At 39.3% G+C, this 18,941-nt stretch overlaps 2 non-coding genes across 2 annotated transcripts; both read left to right on the top strand.

Moving 5' to 3' along the window:
- The first annotated feature begins 531 nt into the window (after nucleotides 1-531).
- Nucleotides 532-604, top strand: TRNAV-UAC (transfer RNA valine (anticodon UAC)). Its single transcript has one exon. It is a non-coding gene; the product is annotated as a tRNA-Val (tRNA).
- Nucleotides 605-7,720: 7,116 nt separating this feature from the next.
- TRNAI-AAU (transfer RNA isoleucine (anticodon AAU)) lies at nucleotides 7,721-7,794 on the top strand. The gene has a single exon. It is a non-coding gene; the product is annotated as a tRNA-Ile (tRNA).
- Nucleotides 7,795-18,941: the final 11,147 nt, after the last annotated feature.

Genomic DNA, 18,941 nt, shown 5'->3' with positions numbered 1-18,941 from the left:
AAGCGAGGATGGTGAGGCCTCCTCTTAAATGCTTTCCACATGTTATCAGGAGGGACCAGTCCTTTGGGTGGCTTAAAGAATAGGATTTTTTCTTTCTTTCTTTCTTTTTCACAGATCAGGAGGCTAGAAGGCCAACTTCAGTATGTGTCTCTGGGAGGAAGTTCTTTCTCGTCTAGTTCAACTTTTTGATTTTGTTGTTTTTCGGTGCCATGGAGCTGGTTCTGACTCACAGCAGACCCTACAAGAAAACAAAACGCTGCCAGCTCTTGTGCCATCCCCACAACCATTGTTATGCTTGAGGCCATTGTAGCAGTGCTGTGTCAGTCCATTTCATTGAAGGTCTTTCTGTTTTTCACTGACCCTCTCATTTACCAAGCAGAATGTCCTTTTCAAAGGGCTGATCCCTTGTGATATCACGTCATATGTGAGAGGAAGTCTTGCCATCCTCACTTCTAGTGAGCATTCTGGCTGGACTTCTTCCAATACAGATTTGTTAGTTCTTCTGGATGTCCATGGGACTATACTTATAGTGGTTCCATGGTGTAGTGGTTAGCACATCTGCTTTACACGCAGAAGATCCTGGGTTCAATCCCCAGTGGAGCCAACTTAACCTTTTAGCAGCCTGCAATCCTACTTCCTGTGCTGCTTTATGTGCTTCTAAGTAGATTCACCTGCGTCTGTTTTCTGGTAGCACCTGTCTTCCACCCAGCGTGTGCTCCCTTCTCTTTGACTCTAACCTGATGTTTTCATCTCAAGTGTTAGTAGGTTTAGGACACATTCTACAGCGATACGGCCTCACTGATAGAACAAAGAAATCCTATTGCCAAATGGGATTTCGTCCAGAGATATAGGGGTTAAATTTTTCAACACATATTTCTGGAGGATTCAATTCAACGTGTAACAACAATATGTTAAAATTATTATTAACCTTTTTAAAAACAGTCAAACTGTTTTCTAAAGTGGCTGTGTCATTTTGCATTCCCACCAGCACTGTATGAGAGTTCAAATGTGTCCACATCATCAGTAACACAGGTTATCATCTATGTTTTCTGGTATAGGCACAGAGTAAGTGTGAAGTGCTATGTCAATGTGGTTTAATTTATACATCCATGATGACTGTGAGTAGTACTGGTTGTATAGTGGTTAAGTACTACAGCGGCTAAGTAAAGGTTTGCAATTCAAATCTACCAGCTGGTCTTTGGAAACCTTATGTAGCACTTCTACTTTCCTATATGGTGGTTATGTGTTAGAACTCGACAGCAAAGAGTTTGGGCTTTTTTCTTTTTTGGTTTTATAACTATGATGTTGAACATCTTTACATGTGCTCATTAGCCATTTGCATGTCTTATTTGGACAAATGTCTATTCAAATGTTCTGTGCGTTTAAATTTGGTTCATTATCTTAGTGTTATTGATTTATAAGATTTCTTTACATATTCTGGATTCAAGTCCTTCATGAGATATTTGATTCAGGGATATTTTCTCCCAGCCAATGGTTTGTCTTTTCATTTTCCTAATGGTGTCTTTCGAAGTGCAAAAGATTTTAATTCTGATTTAGTCCTGTTATTCAGTTTTTTTCTTTATGGATAGTGCTTTTGGTGTCCAAGGTCACAAAGATTTTCTTCAGTGTTTTCACCTAAAACTTTCATAATTTGAGGTCTTACATTTCGGTCTATGATGGATTCTAAGTTAACGTTTGTGTATGGTTTGAGGGAAGGCTCTAAATTCTTCTTTTTGTTTGTGGATATCCAATTGTCCCAGCACTAATTATTGAAAAGCTATCCTTTTTGTCTTGGTTTGCCTGGGTATTTTTCTGAAAAGGGTCGCTATGAATTGGAAAGCACCACTTGGCTATGAATGACAAGATTCTATGCTTCGCTCTCACTAGCTAAATAACTTTGGGGAAAAAATCCATTCCTACTTTTCATTTATAGAAGTTGATTTCATTTTCTAAAATAAATATTTTAGGGCATAAAAAATAGTACTAGCATAATTTGGTCAATATTTTTCTTTGTTTTATTCTTTAAAATATTTTTAAAATAGTTCATTAGGGACACAGAGTTCTACAGCCTGTTAGGAGAGATTCTGCTTTAGACACTGTCTTCAAAATTGATTTCATCCACAGTCACATGGATTTCCTCGGCACCACTGGTCCTGATAAAAGATTACTAATTCTTCCTTGTGGGAAAAGAAGCCATTTAAAAAAATATAAGTTAATCTTTACCATTTTAAATGAGAGCAAGCCATTAGCAAAGTAATCAATTAATCTAATCCCATATTCATCTGAAATTATTACCTTAAGCTAGTAATAACTTCCATATTTTAAAATTCTAAATAAAAGAAATAGTCATAGCATGATTATAATTTTAGCTATTATGTTTTTCCATTTTTATTACCTATGAGCTTTTCAAGAATTGGATCAATGGTAGAATTTCTAATTTTGTTTCCATTTCTTTTTAGTATGAAGGTTCATGTGCCTATTATTCATAAATTGGATATAATATTGTTTCATGACTCAAGTGTCCTCTAAAATCAAAAGCTGGATAATGAAATGCACTTCTTACCTAGGCATCACAACATTTCCTCCTGTTGGGATGTCCTGTTGGTGCTCCTGGGACATGATACAAAATTCTCAGCTTCTGAACTGCTACCAATCTGGCCCAAACTACCTGCATCTCTTGCCTGAATTACTGCAGTAACCTAACAACCTTCCTACTGCTGCTTAGCAGCTGCCTGCTAAGCCTGCCTCCAACCTTGTTCTCTGTGTTGTGTGCTGGGTTGTGACACCCAGGTTCCCTCCTTTCAGGAACAAGGCATTCATTTCCCCAGCTGCCACAAGTGTTGCTCCCTCATGGCACAAAGTTGAGGCCCTCTCTAGGAATTGCCCTCAGCTGAAAGGAACTGCCTCAGTCAAGGCCATGTTCCCTCTCTGAACAGCCCACAGTAATGAACACTCAATACATACCTATAAAGGTCTGACTCTCTTGCCTTAACTCTGAAGGGCCATCCCATTTTCAAGGCTCCTCATGGGATCAGCTCAGGCCTCTCTTCCTGCCTGTCGACTTTCCCCCTTTAACCCTGCTTCCCTCACTCCTTTACAGGTGTTGTTCCCATATCATTCCCTAATAAACTTCCTGCACACAAATATCTAATCCACATGAATACAGCTTGTGCCAGGAGTGGTCAAGAAACCATACATTGAATGGGATTTTGGAGCTGGATCATTCTCTATTCATATGGCAATGAATCATATGTCATTAATATAGTGAACCAATGTTATCCCCTACAAGTGCCCTGAGAATCTAAATATCCATGGACCATACAAGGCTCAGGAGATAAAAAGTCTCTTTAGGTGCTTTCACAGAGGTACTCTGCCTATTATGTTTTGCCCTAAATTGGAAATTAATCAACTTTAGCCTTTGAGGGAGCACAAAGAAGAGGCCGTCTCTCCAGGATATAGGAACGCACGGGGCGGATCCAACGGGGATCCTCTTTCCTGTCTGGAAGGGAATCCTCACGCCCTGATCCACCTGATCCTTTCCAGGGGTTGCAGTACCCTTCTCAAAGGCTTCCTGGGGAAGAATGAAGGAGCACTCTCTAGTCAATGTTTCTCTAGGGAAGAAATAGACAAGCTCCAGAATGTCTTATTTTCCAATGCAGGAGCGAAGTTCATTTCTGCTGGAGGTAGTTTTTGAGTTTCTTTTCTTTTTGCAGGAGTGCAGAAAGGGGAAATAGAAAGCATAAAGAGAAGCTTGAAAAAATAGTGTCATCTAGTCATAGTTAAGATTATGCATATGACAGTCTCCTTTGGATGAGTGAAGAGGAGGACAACAAGGACAGATCTATCAGAATGTAAAAGAGTACTTTTTTTTTTTTTAAACAGTTGTCTGGTTAGCTTGTTTGTTTAGAGTGTGGTGTTAACAATGCCAAGTTCCCAGCTTTGTTTGAGCCAGGAAAACAAGATTTCTGTTGATTAAAAATAAATACACAAATACCTTTGCACTCAATTCACACCCAGCTAAACTGAGAAAATAGGCACTCTGATATAAAATCTAGTTCAAATGTCAACTGTATGTCTTTAATAATCCTCAGTAGTGACACCTACCCTCTTTGCTCCCCCTCAAAAATGGGCATCATAAAGAGAAGAAACAAAGAGATTTTTGAAACAAGTGACACAAAGCCATAAGATAGAAATTTTAGTAAAGAAAAGGAGGCTAGGAGTGGGGATGGCCTTGGGGATGGGCGGTGTGCATGGAGGCCGTTGTCCATCTGACATCTTGTTCTCGTCCCTTTTCCAGGGTCCAATGCGCTGTGTTTCCATGGGACTGTCAAGTACTTTCTCTACCTGATTATCTCTGCTACCTGATTGTCACCTCAGCCCTTGCACTGCTCTTTCTTACCACTGAAACTAATCCCTATAGATTTATAGTAATCACAGTCAGACACAATGCATATTTTCCTTCCTTCTTTCTTTTTTTTTTTTAAGGTATCAATTGACTTCCACTCTAATTTCTGTCCATGAAGAGAGATTTTTTTTTCTTTTTTCCTTTTCTGGATCTCCAAGACCTAGAATGATGCCAAAGCCAGAGTGCATGTATAAAATCTGTTAATTTTCTCCTGACTTTCAAGTTACTTCCATAAATATTCATATATGCCATTTGTCTCCTGCCTTAAAATAACAAATTTTGAAACATTTTGATACATAATTTGTGGGCAACACATATTCCAAAAAACATAAAACTTTTCAAACATGCTGCTAAATCTATTTGGTTGCATTGATTTCTCAAATACTCCACGTCCCCCCACCCAAACATACACACACAAACATGCACAACCCAAAGCCACCAGGCCTCTCTAACTATGACCCAGGAATCGTAAATGTGCTTATAAGACTTATCCTGCTGTACAACAGCCAAAAAAGACAAAAGTTTGACCCAACCAGACTTCCTGGGAGCATTGCCTAATACTTAAGCTAATATTCCCCAAAGAACTTTTATTTTTCAACATTACACCGACACCCACTGGAGGGCAGCAAATACTTTCAGTGGAAGAATCCCCTTCCAAGAATCCTAACCAAAAACAAAAAACCAAACCCATTGCCATGGAGTCAATTCTGACTCGTAGCGACCCTATAGGACAGAGTAAGAATCCTAAGATCCCAAAAATGTTTGTGGACACTTTCTTTCCAACGTTTCATGAAAGAGTTTTAACTGGGAAATTCACATTGTTTACCCATGAAATTTTTCATTACTATTCAGAAGTTAGAAAAAACTTAATAATCTTGATGTATTCTTGGTATGTCCTAACTATTTAATATTCCAAGATTATTAGATGTTCTGTTGAAAGCTCTTTGAAATTAATGGTAATCATTATGTTTAAAAATACTTTAAAATTTGCTTTATTTAGCCTTACATTAGTTATACAAATAATTCCCCTAAAGTCTTTCACTTTTAAGAATTCTCAACATATTAATGACACCATGTTGATTAAACCAAATGAACAAGACCTTTGGAATGAAGAAAAAAATTGATGGAGACTGCTGATGACATTTGACTTGACACCAGAAGTCCCTAGGGGTCGATTTCAAAGCCGGTAAGCTTTTGAGGTCCTGACTTGACAGAAAACCTGTACATTCCACGCTCTGAATCTGAAGGGAGCCAGGACCACCGGCTCCACGCAGACGGGGATCTTTGGGGCAGGGGCCTTCTCTTGAGACCTGCCTCCACCCTCTTGGAAACCACAGAAACAGAGAGGAACGGGGCAGGGGAGGCGCTGCACCAGCTATGGCTGGGCGAAGACCTGAGTGTCAGCGCCTCTAGGGACATGAGGTACTGCTTTCAAGCCCAGGCCAACACAGAGGGCAGGAGAGTTCTTGCCTTGGTCACAATATATACGCTCTTCTGTGTTCGGTTAATGGCAATGGGTGGTTGCTTTTTGTATGTTCGGTAAGGAGGAAGGATCTCCGGTACAAAATTAGTTCATTTCTAAGCTCAGAAAACAGATGTTTTCCCACCGTGTTTCATAGCAAGCAAGGCCTTTCCTGTATTGTGCGAACCCAATCACCGCAATTATGATGAAACTGGCCTTCAGTCTCAAGTTCCCTCTACAGAATAGAGTTTTTCTAGATGCCCCAGGCTGGATAATCTCAAAGTCGTCTTTTCCTCCAGGAAATTCTCCTAGTGACGGTACACTTCTTTCACTCATACTTTTTGCCTATTAAGACGACCAAGTAAACTCCACTATTCACAACAGTCTTCCCTTATAGACCCGATTCCTTTACAACACAGGCATGCTGGCGACAGGAAAGGAGCATTTAATATTAAGAAACTCCTCAGTATTGTCCCATGGAAATTACTCTTGTGTATGCCCCTCTAGGGAAAGAAATTACCCTTTAGGAACCGGAGCACCAGACCCTCAGGACCGAACTCTGGAAGCCCGTGAGTCCGCACTAGGGGCCGGGCAGCTACCTGCAGGGATATGACCCCGGAATGTTAAGCTGCAGGCCAGATACAGGGGAGGGGTGATTTGCAAGACTGGACTCTATATTGTTCATCCCTGGGACATCACACATCTTTATATTAGGCTTCACACATGCCTAGTTCTTTTAAGTTAGTCTACAGTTTCTTGTTGCATTTACTTGATTTACTGGAGGAAAATGAAAACTGTGATATGTTTTTCTTTACTTCTTCTTCCTGCCGTTTTCACTACCTTCCCTTAACATTCCCTTTTTTGCTTATGTAAAGGGAGTCGCCTTTTTCCAGGTTTTGCCTTAAGCATCGCTTAGTATAGCGGACCCACACACTCAGTACCTAGTGTAGAGATGGCAGTTGCCTCCAGATCAGTAGGGAGAAGATGGTGGTATCTGCGCTTCTCCATTCCAGCGTCCATGTTTTATGGGGGTGGCTAGAAAAGAGCAGCTTGAAACCTCCGAAATAATCTGAGCGTCAAGATCTACACTTTTTGAATATTGCAGGCAATGATTAAAAGAATGTATTGGCCAGTTAGCAAAATCTAGAGCCTTTATTTATTTTTCCAAAACCTGATTATCAGCCAAGATGATATTCTGTACGCTTTTTCCAATTCTTGAACTGAAATTATTGACCAACCCACCATGCTGTGCAGGCACCCGGGACCCTAGAGGAGTAAAGAACGAGACAACACAGTCCTCGTCCTTAGAGAAAGGAAAGAGGGACATGAGCGGTGAATGACAACAACAACAAAAAAAAGGACCCACAGAGATCCACGCTGCAGGGCGTTTTCTCTAATACAGAGAAGGGTCATCTGCCCAGGATTTCGGAACAGGCAAGGAAGATCCACCGGGACGTTCCTTCCTGTCAGGAGGGGAATTCTCAGGACGTCAGCAGGGACCAAATCAACCAGGTCCTTCTCCTGAGGTGTCTGAATCGTTCTCAAAGGTTTGCTTCCTGGGGTAGGCTGAAGGAGCCCTCTCTAGTAATGTTTCTGTTGGGATGAAATCGACGGCTCCAGAATTTCTTATTTTCCATAGGAGAAGCGAATTCATCTCTGCTGGAGGTAGAGATTTTGTGTCTCTTTCTGCGGGAGTGAGGAAAGAGGAAATAAAAAACATACAGAGAAGCTTGAAAAAGGAGTGTCATTTATTCATAGTTAAGATTATGTAAACGCAAGTATCGTTGGATGAGTGAAGAAGGTGTGAAAAATCTTCCTAGTGTCTGAACATAAAAAAGTCTTATCCCTGAGGTGGCCGGTTAGCTCAGTTGGTTAGAGCGTGGTGCTAATAACGCCAAGGTCGCGGGTTCAATCCCCGTACTGGCCAAGGGGAAAAGTTTTCTGATTAAAAAAAAATATCTTGCTATCCTCACTGTACACCCAGCTGCACGTTGAAAATAACCTCTGTGATATCAAATCTAGATCAATTGTCGACTTTATTTCCCTAATCCTCAGTAGTAACACCTATACACTCTTTGTTCCCCCTCTAACGGCGGGCGGGCGGGCGGGGGGGGGGCCAGTTTTTTGAAACAAGTGATATAAAGCCTTTAGACAGAAATTTTAGTGAAGAAAACCAGGGTAAGAGTGGGGATGGTTTTGGAGATGAGGTGTGCCTCTGATGGCCGCTGTGCATCTCAGCATCTCATTTTCCTTGTGCCTTTCTCAGGGTCCAGCTCACTCTGACTCTGTGTCGCCGTCAAGCACTTTCTCTACCTGATTATCTCCTCTACCTGAGTGTTTATTCATCCCTTATAATGCGCTTTCCTACTCTTGAACATGGTGTTTCTACTTATTAAATAAGGACAGTCAAATATAATGCATATTTCCATTTTTTTAATCTCCAAGTTGGCTTCTGTCCATGATACAATTTATGTCCATGAAGACAGATTTTTTTTTTCTTTTTCTGTATCTCCACGATCTAGAACGGTGCCAAAGTCAGGTGAACACGGGAAACGTCTGGGTAGTCTCCTGACTATTATGTTATTTCCATGAATATTCACATGTGCTGTCTCCTAACTTAACAAGGTTTCTCTTGACCCAACATATTCCTCTAGCTACTACCCTGTTTCTCAGATGGCTTTATAACATCCCCTACAGAATTATCCAGATTTCCTAGCTCCAGTTTTGAAATCCACTACTTTCCGGTTTTTGACACCACCAGTTCACGGAAACTTCCTGTCAAGATTAGCAATGACTTCTCACTTTTTCAAGAACTTCTCTTCCTTGACTTCTGTTAAGGATTCAATTGTGTCCCCCTAAAATTTGTGTTGAAATCCAAACCCCTATACCTGGGAATTTATTCCCATTGGGAAACCAGTTTTCTTTGTTCTGTTAATGAGGCCATAATCAGTGTAGGGTATGTCTTAAGTGTAATGACTTTTGAGATACAAAAAGAACAGATTAGGCCCTGTGACAAAACAAGGGAGGACAAACTGAGGAAGACAGAAGCACATGTGAGGATCAACAAGGACCCCAGGAACTCTGAGGCTATGGAAACTGAGGCAAGAATCTTCCCCCAGGGCCAACAGAAAGAAAGAATTCCCCTAGAACTGTGCCCTGAATTTGGACTTCCAGACTCCTACACTGTGAGAAAATACACTTCTGCTTCTTAAAGAAAACAGTTGTGGTATTCCTGTAACAGTAAAAAAAAAAAAAATAGCCCAAAGGAAATAAGACAACTTCTCAATGTCAGTAAACACTAACTTAAAGCTTTTTTTTTTTTATTCTGACTTCCAAGACACTGCTGTCCTGACTGCCTTTCTACCTCACTGGCTCATTCTTCTCAATAGTTTTCGCTGGTGTCACCTCTCCTCACCCATTCTATAGGAGAATGTCCCACAGATTGGTCCTTGAACATTTTCTCTATACGTACTCCCTCCCTGGTAATCTCACCCATTCTCATGCTTTCAATCATCAACACAGTAGAGCTGCCCCATAGGGTTTCCAAGGTTATCATCTTTCTGGAAGCAGACTGCCACATCTTTCTCCCATGGAGTGACTGGTGGGTTTGAACTGGTGACCCTTTGGCTAGTAGACAAACCCTTAACCACTTGATGAAAATGTGTTTGGTTTTTTGGTTTATATGCCTACAACTCACAAATGTGTATCTGTATTCTAGACCACTCCATGAACCTCACATCTTGTATATACAACTGATTCTTTGACATTACCACTTGGATGTTTTATACTAGGCATTTAAAAGTTAGCATGTGTAAAACTGAACTCCCATTTTTCTCTAATAATCCTACTATATACAGTCTTCCATATTTCCGTTAGTTTCAACTCAGTTTTTTCACTCTTTCAGGCTAAAAGACCTTGAAGTCATCATTTATTTTATTCTCTCTCTCATATCTCACATCCAGTGTGTCAGGAATTTCTCTTCTCTCTACCTTCAAAATATATCCAGACTCTGACTACTTCTTACTACCCTTGACAGCCACCATCTTGTCTGGAGTTGGAGAAAAAGACCCCAGAATCAAATTTGATGAAAAGAGATATTTCTTAAACAAATACAAAGGTGATCGTTGCAATGAGAGATGTGCCAGTTTGCACCAGACACAAGAGACTAACAGAATCCACTGAATCACAGTCAGGGAGTCTCTAATATACTACTACAGAAGGAAGTAAATTAAGAAAAATTACATTATTGTCAAAGGTCAGAAACGTATCATATGGGAATACATGATTGGCTTAAGGAGTCTTCCTTGGCTTTATAACCATTTAGTTACTAGGGGAATGTTTCATTGGGAACAACCTGGGAACATCCACTCTTGCTTTAGTGACTTGGAATGGGTTCTCAGGTCAGTCACGAGGAAGTTGCAATACACTGCTTTGTGAGAGCATAATTTCCCTATAGCATATCCTCTTCGTAGGCTAAGATAAAGTACCTTTGGTGGAACATCCCTCCCCTACGTATGGGAAACGATGAAACAATGAGTTTCTGTGTGTACTGTCTCTCATTTCTTTCTGGAACTTTTCATAATGATTTTAAATGTTCACACAAAATGGATTCCAGCATTAACTACTACCCCTTAAGAAACTTTTGTATAAAAATAGACTCTAGCCCTTCGACTTTATTCAGCCTCGCTACTTCTGGCAAGACACCTATATAAATTTAAGGCTCCCTAGGTCATGCCCAGAACCCTGGTGGAGCAGTGGTTAAGAGCTATGGCTGCTAACCAAAAGGTTGGCAATTTGAATCCACCAACACTCCTGGGAAACTCTGTGTAGGGGCAGTTCTGCTCTGTCGTATAGGGTCGCTACTTGGCTGAGTCAACTCCATAGCAATGAGTTTGACTTTTTTTGGGGGGGGGATGTCACATTCATGTCATTGTCATTTCTTACATGTAGCACGAGGAAAGGGACTTAACAAATCTCCAGTATTTATTCTTCTCTCTGTAAAAAACCCTGTAAAAAACATTCTCCACAGAACTGGCAAAAGGGACGCTTTAAAAAACATAATCACATGGAGTTACTTCACTGCTTAAAACCCATCATCCACTCATTTTGCCAGAATAAAAGTGGCCTTAAAAAATGGCATGTAAAAAGGTCATGGAAGCTCCATACAAATCCAAACTCCCTGAGGGACTGAATTGCTGGGCTGAGGGCTGTGGGAGCCATGGTCTCGGGGAACATCTAGCTAAACTGGCATAACATAGTTTATAAAGAAAATCTTCTATGTTCTACTTTGGGTATTAGCATCTGGGGTCTTAAAAGCCTGTGAGCAGCCATCTAAGATACACCGCAGGTCTCTCCCCTTTGGGAGCAAGGAAGAATGAAGAAGACTAAAACAGGACCGATTAGCCCCAAGGACTAACGGACCACATCTACCACCAGACTGAGTCCAGTACAGCTAGATGATGCCTGGCTACCACCACTGACTGTTCTGACAGGGATCACAATAGAGGGTCTGGGATAGAGCTGAAGAAAAATGTAGAACAAAATCGTAAATCACAAAAAAGACCAGACTTACAGGTCTGACAGAGGCTGGAGAAACCCTGAGAGTATGGCCCCCTGAAATCCTTTCTGCTCAGTAATGCAGTCATGCCTGAGGTTCACCCGTCAGCCAAAGATTAGACAGGCCCATGAAACAAAATAAGACTAAAGGGGCACAACAGCACAGAGGCAAAGACTAGAAGGCAGGAGGGGACAGGAAAGCTGGCAATAGGGAACCCAAGGTGGAGAAGGCAGAGTGTAACTGATGCAGATTTGAATCCAAACTTCCCTTTGTCTTATGTCCCCTTTGTCCTCTTCTTTCAGCATATGTGTACCCTCCACCTCTTGAGTGAAGACCTATGTAGTCATACTATGATAAATTTGTTTTGTTCTCAGAAAGAACACTTGTAACTGATGTATGACAAAGTCGTAGTTCATGAATAAGCAAGCAATAGAATGTTCCAGGAAGGTAATGTCCATATGCTCCCTAGAAAGTTGTTTATGGACACAGTATGCTCACAGAAAGTCTATGATGATTAACTGAGCTTGTGAAAACTTTACTTGTGACACATATGTGACACATGTGTAACACCCAGCCCTCAGATATAAAAACCTTCCTCCCTTTTCAGAGTTTGGAGCACCTCCCAGTGCTACTGCAACATGGGGGCACTTCTCAGTGCTGCCTCCAAACTGGGCTGTTGCATTGGTTATTTTCTATTCTACAGTAAAATCTATCATTTCTCTCCTTACAGAGCTCTTGTTAGCTTGCACTTTTACTTATCTGGTGTCACAAGTGGGATTTGATGGTGCATTATCTTTTAGGCAACTGAAATGCTGAGGACCCAGACCCTGGTCTCCAATGCCATGATTTCTCAGAGTCTGCTTAATAACTTCTTGAAAATGAGCTCTGCTTTCTTACATCAAAATTTTTTGAGTTTTAGTATAGGTTTCCTCTGGTTCTTGAAGTTTTTATTGTTTGTTGGGTTCTTGTTTAGTTTTTTGTTCTTGTTGTTTTGATTCTTGCAAGTCAAAGTTTGTATTTGGATTTTTATTTGAGCTCCCTCTAGACAGTTTTTGTTTTTTGGTTTTACTTTCTTGCAAGACACTGTCTGTAAGTTACTAAACAAAATAAAAAATTGAAGAGTTAAATTTCAACTCCTACTCCCCTCTGTTGAATTGCCAGCTGCTCCTCCTTTTGATTCTGATAAGAAAGCTGATTGAACTTACTTTCTTTTCAATGAAACTAGGCAACAAACCTCTCTTTCAAGTGCCTTTTAAAATCCGTCCTAATACACTAATTGAGAATTTCAGGGATCACTTTGGGAAAACGAGTTCCTACTTGCAATTGTCTTTTCTTTCCTCTGGGCAACCTTTTGTTTAATTTTCAGCTTTAGTCAAAATATCTGAATAAAATCCATCCAACTAAACATGCATATGAGGCAATTGAAAAGAACATGGCTTCAGTCAGGTGCACCTTAGTCTTCAAAGTGACATGTTTCCTTTTGAACACTTTAAAGATTTTTCAGAGGGCTTTCTAAAATTTCAGCTCATTTCTCTCTTACTCCTGTTTCATAATCTCGGCTTTTAATAACTATCCTGAGAAACTTTGGTATCAATGGCTCTGTTTAAAAACACACCTGAAAATAAAATAAGTTATTTTAATTGGTGTAGCAGTCTTAAAAAAGGACAAATTATTTCTGTAAAGATCCTACACTGCATGCCAAAGACAACATTATGAAAATACAATAATTTCCAACCTCCATATGATATTACTAAATTACATTATAATGTTTCTTCAAAGAACTTACTGTGATTGGTTTGATGATAAATAAGCATCTACACAAATTGAGTAATCCTAATATTTTTAATAGTCCCAAGAATTAATGAAAAGGAACTTGCTCTGCAGAATCTTTTACGTTTTGTCATATGTGAATTTAAAAGCAGTTTCCAACATTTCCTTAAGTAACGAAGGCTAGATTAAATATATGAAATGTGTTTTAGTAAAAGAATTTGGATGCATATAGAAAGTTGTAGAAGGCTAGAGGGAAGGTGTAGAAAATTACCGAGATGAAAAAGAGGTAAGGATGGAAAAAGAATTTAGATGATTATTCAGCGTTATAGAATGTTGCAAGAAGGTCAAATAGAAAGCTAGTATGCCACAGAAAAAAGTATGTATTTAGGTGTATTGAGGGTTTGTGTTTGTGTACTGAAGGATTATAAAATGAGAAATACATCCCAAAGGCAAGAAATTTGAAAGTTTTCTTAAAGAAGGAATTTGTTTGATGTAGTCTGGGTTTTTATACTGCTGTAGCTAAAGTTTGATGAGTTAATCCATGAGAATTTTTTTCCCCCTCGTATTTTCTTTCTTTTTTTTATTATAATTTTTATTGAGCTTTAAGTGAATGTTTTCAAATCAAGTCAGTCTGACACATATTAGCTTATATACACCTTACTCCCACTTACTCTCCCCCTAATGAGTAATGAGTCAGCCCTTCCAGTCTCTCCTTTCGTGACAATTTTGCCAGTTTCTAACCCTCTCTACCCTCCCATTTGCCCTGCAGACAGGAGATGCCAACACAGTCTCAAGTGTCCACCTGATACAAGTAGCTCACTCTTCATCATCATCTCTCTCCTACCCGTTGTCCAGTCCCTTCCATGACTGATGAGTTGTCTTCAGGAATGGTTCCTGTCCTGGGCCAACAGAAGGTTTGGGGACCATGACCGCCTGGATTCCTCTAGTCTCAGTCAGACCATTAAGTATGGTCTTTTTATGAGAATTTGGGGACTGCATCCCACTGATCTCCTGCTCCCTCAGGGGTTCTCTGTTGTGCTCCCTGTCAGGGCAGTCATCGGTTGTGGCCGGGCACCATCTAGTTCTTCTGGTCTCAGGATGATGTAAGTCTCTGGTTCATGTGACCCTTTCTGTCTCTTGGGTTCATAGTTATCATGTGACCTTGGTGTTCTTCATTCTCCTTTAATCCAGGTGGGTTGAGACCAATTGATGCATCTTAAATGGCCGCTTGTTAGCATTTAGGACCCCAGATGCCACATTTCAAAGTGGGATGCAGAATGTTTTCATAATAGAATTATTTTGGAAATTGACTTAGAAGTCCCCTTAAGCTATAGTCCCCAAACCCCCGCCATTGCTCCGCTGACCTTTGGAGCATTCGGTTTATCCTGGAAACTTCTTTGCTTTCGGTCCAGTCCAGTTGAGCTGACCTTCCCTGCATTGATTATTTTCCTTCCCTTCACCTAAAGTAGTTCTTATCTACTAACTAATCGGTAAATAACCCACCCTACCTCCCTCCCTCACCATAACCACAAAAGTATGTGTTCTTCTCAGTTTATACTATTTCTCAAGATCTTATAATAGTGGTCATATACAATATTTGTCCTTTTGCCTCTGACTAATTTCACTCAGCATAATGCCTTCCAGGTTCCTCCATGTCATGAAATGTTTCACCGATTAGTCACTGTTCTTTATTGATGTGTAGTATTCCATTGTGTGAACATACCACAATTTATTTAACCATTCATCGGTTGATGGACACCTTGGTTGCTTCCAGCTTTTTGCTATTGTAAACAGAGCTGCAATAAACATGGGTGTGCATATATCTGTTTGTGTGAAGGCTCTTATTTCTCTAGGGTATATTCCGAGGAGTGGGATTTCTGGGTTGTATGGTAGTTCTATTTCTAACTTTTTAAGAAAACGCTAGATAGATTTCCAAAGTGGTTGTACCATTTTACATTCCCACCAGCAGTGTATAAGAGGTCCAGTCTCTCCGCAGCCTCTCCAACATTTGTTATTTTGTGTTTTTTGGATTAATGCCAGCCTTGTTGGAGTGAGATGGAATCTCATCGTAGTTTTAACTTGCATTTCTCTAATGGCTAATGATCGAAAGCATTTTCTCATGTATCTGTTAGCTGTCTGAATATCTTCTTTAGTGAAGTGCGTGTTCATATCCTTTGCTCATTTCTTGATTGGGTTGTTTGTCTTTTTGTGGTTGAGTTTTAACAGAATTAAATAGATTTCAGAGATCAGGTGCTAGTCAGAGATGTCATAGCTGAAATTTTTTTCCCAATCTATAGGTGGTCTTTTTACCCTTTTGGCAAAGTCTTTAGATGAGCATAGGTGTTTGATTTTTAGGAGCTCCCGGTTATCTGGTTTCTCTTCATCATTTTTGGTAATGTTTTGTATTCTGTTTATGCCTTGTATTAGGGCTCCTAACTTTGTCCTTATTTTTTCTTCCATGATCTTTATTGTTTTAGTCTTTATGTTTAGGTCTTTGGTCCACTTGGAGTTAGTTGTTGTGCTTGGTGTGAGGTATGGGTCCTGTTTCATGTTTTTGCAAATGGATATCCAGTTATGCCAGCACCATTTGTTAAAAAGACTGTCTTTTCCCCAATTAACTGACACTGGGCCTTTGTCAAATATGAGCTGCTCATATATGGATGGATTTATATCTGGGTTCTCAATTCTGTTGCATTGGTCTATGTGCCTGCTGTTGTACCAGTACCAGGCTGTTTTGACTACTGTGGCTGTATAATAGGTTCTGAAATCAGGTAGAGTGAGGCCTCCCACTTTCTTCTTCTTTTTCAGTAATGCTTTACTTATCCGAGGTTTCTTTCCCTTCCATATGAAGTTGGTGATTTGTTTCTCCATCACATTAAAAAATGTCATTGGAATTTGGATCGGAAGTGCATTGTATGTATAGATGGCTTTTGGTAGAATAGACATTTTTACTATGTTAAGTCTTCCTATCCATGAGCAAGGTACGTTTTTCCACTTAAGTAGGTCCTTTTTAGTTTCTTGTTGTAGTACTTTGTAATTTTCTTTACATGGGTCTTTTACATCTTTGGTAAGATTTATTCCTAAGTACTTTATCTTCTTGGGGGCTACTGTGAATGGTATTGATTTGGTTATTTCCTCTTCGATGTTCTTTTTGTTGATGTAGAGGAATCCAAATGATTTTTGTATGTTTATCTTATAACCTGAGACTCTGCCAAGCTCTTCTATTAGTTTCAGTAGTTTTCTGGAGGATTCCTTAGGGTTTTCTATGTATAAGATCATGTCATCTGCAAATAGAGATAATTTTACTTCTTCCTTGCCAATCCCGATGCCCTTTATTTCTTTGTCTAGCCTAATTGCTCTGGCTAGGTCCTCTAGCACAATGTTGAATAAGAGCGGTGATAAAGGGCATCCTTGTCTGGTTCCTGTTCTCAAGGGAAATGCTTTCAGGCTCTCTCCATTTAGAGTGATGTTGGCTTGCCCTTTGTTATGTTGAGGAATTTTCCTTCAATTCCTATTTTGCTGAGAGTTTTTATCATAAATGGGTGTTGGACTTTGTCAAATGCCTTTTCTGCATCAATTGATAAGATTATGTGGTTTTTGTCTTTTGTTTTATTTACATGGTGGATTACATTAATGGTTTTTCTAATATAAAACCAGCCTTGCATACCTGGTAGAAATCCCACTTGGTCTTGGTTGATTATTTTTTTGATATGTTGTTGAATTCTATTGGCTAGAATTTTGTTGAGGATTTTTGCATCTATGTTCATGAGGGATATAGGTCTGTAATTTTCTTTTTCTGTGATGTCTTTCCTTGGTTTTGGTATCAGGGATATGGTGGCTTCATAGAATGAGTTAGGCAGTATTCCGTCATTTTCTATGCTTTGAAATACCTTTAGTAGTAGTGGTGTTAACTCTTCTCTGAAAGTTTGGTAGAACTCTGCAGGAAAGCCATCCGGGCCAGGGCTTTTTTTTGTTGTTTTTGGATTACCGTTTCAATCTCTTTTTGTTATTATGGGTCTATTTAGTTGTTCTACTTCTGATTGTGTTAGTTTAGGTAGGTAGTGTTTTTCCAGGAATTCATCCATTTCTTTTAGGTTTGCAAATTTCTTAGAGTACAATTTTTCGTAACAATCTGATATGATTCTTTTATTTTAGTTGGGCCTGTTGTGATGTGGCCCATCTCGTTTCTTTTGCGGGTTATTTGTTTCCTTTCCTGTATTTCTTCAGTCAGTCTAGCCAATGGTTTATCAATTTTGTTAATTTTTTCAAAGAACCAGCTTTTGGCTTTGTTAATTCTTTCAATTGTTTCTCTGTTCTCTAATTCATTTAGTTCAGCTCTCATCTTTATTATTTGTTTTCTTCTGGTGCCTGATGGATTCTTTTGTTTTTCACTTTCTATTTGTTCAAGTTGTAGGGGCAGTTCTCTGATTTTGGCTCTTTCGTCTTTTTGTATGTGTGTATTTATCTATATGAATTGGCCTCTGAGCACTGCTTTTGCTGCGTCCCAGAGGTTTTGATAGGAACTATTTTCATTCTCGTTGCATTCTATGAATTTCTTTATTCCCTCCTTAATGTCTTCTATAACCCAGTCTTTTTTCAGCAGGGTATTGTTCAGTTTCCAAGTGTTTGATTTCTTTTCCCTAATTTTCCTGTTATTGATTTCCACTTTTATGGCCTTGTGGTCTGAGAAGATGCTTTGTAATATTTCGATGTTTTGGATTCTGCAAAGATTTGTTTTATGACCTAATATGTGGTCTATCCTAGAGAATGTTCCATGTGCGCTGGAAAAAAAAGTATACTTTGCAGCAGTTGGGTGGAGAGTTCTGTACAAGTCAATGAGGTTAAGTTGGTTGATTGTAGTAATTAGGTCTTCCGTGTCTCTTATTGAGCTTCTTACTGGATGTCCTGTCCTTCTCCGGAAGTGGTGTGTTGAAGTTTCCTACTATAATTGTGGAGGTGTCTATTTCACTTTTCAGTTGTGTTAGAATTTGTTTTATGTATCTTGCAGCCCTGTCATTGGGGGCATAAATATTTAATATGGTTATATCTTCCTGGTCAATTGTCCCTTTTATCATTATGTAGTGTCCTTCTTTATCCTTTGTGGTGGATTTAATTTTAAGGTCTATTTTGTCAGAAATTCATATTGCTACTCCTCTTCTTTTTTGCTTATTGTTTGCTTGATATATTTTTTCCATCCTTTGAGTTTTGGTTTGTTTGTGTCTCTAAGTCTAAGGTGTGTCTCTTGTAGGCAGCATATAGACGGATCGTGTTTCTTTATCCAGTCTGAGACTCTCTGTCTCTTTATGGGTGCGTTCAGTCCATTTACGTTCAGTGTAATTATAGATAAGTATGTGTTTAGTGCTGTCATTTTGATGCCTTTTTATGTGTGTTGTTGACAATTTCATTTTTCCATTTACTTTTTTGTGCTGAGACGTTTTTCTTTGTAAATTGTGTGTTCCTCATTTTCATAGTATTTGACTTAATGTTTGCTGAGTTGTTACGTTTTTCTTGCTTTTTATTTTGAGTTATGGAGCTGTTATACCTCTTTGTGGTTACCTTAATATTTACCTCTATTTTTATAAGTAAAACCTAACTTGTATTGTCCTATATCGCCTTGTATCCCTCTCCATATGGCAGTTCTGTGCCACCTGTATTTAGTCCCTCTTTTTAATTATTGTGATCTTTTACATATTGACTTCAATGATTTCCTGTTTTGAGCTTTTTTTTTTTTTTTTTAATCTTAATTT

This window comes from Loxodonta africana, chromosome 1 (genome assembly GCF_030014295.1).
Source record: "Loxodonta africana isolate mLoxAfr1 chromosome 1, mLoxAfr1.hap2, whole genome shotgun sequence".
Lineage (NCBI taxonomy): Eukaryota > Metazoa > Chordata > Mammalia > Proboscidea > Elephantidae > Loxodonta > Loxodonta africana.
Note: the sequence above shows the minus strand (reverse complement) of the source record. Positions and strands in the feature narration are given on the sequence as shown.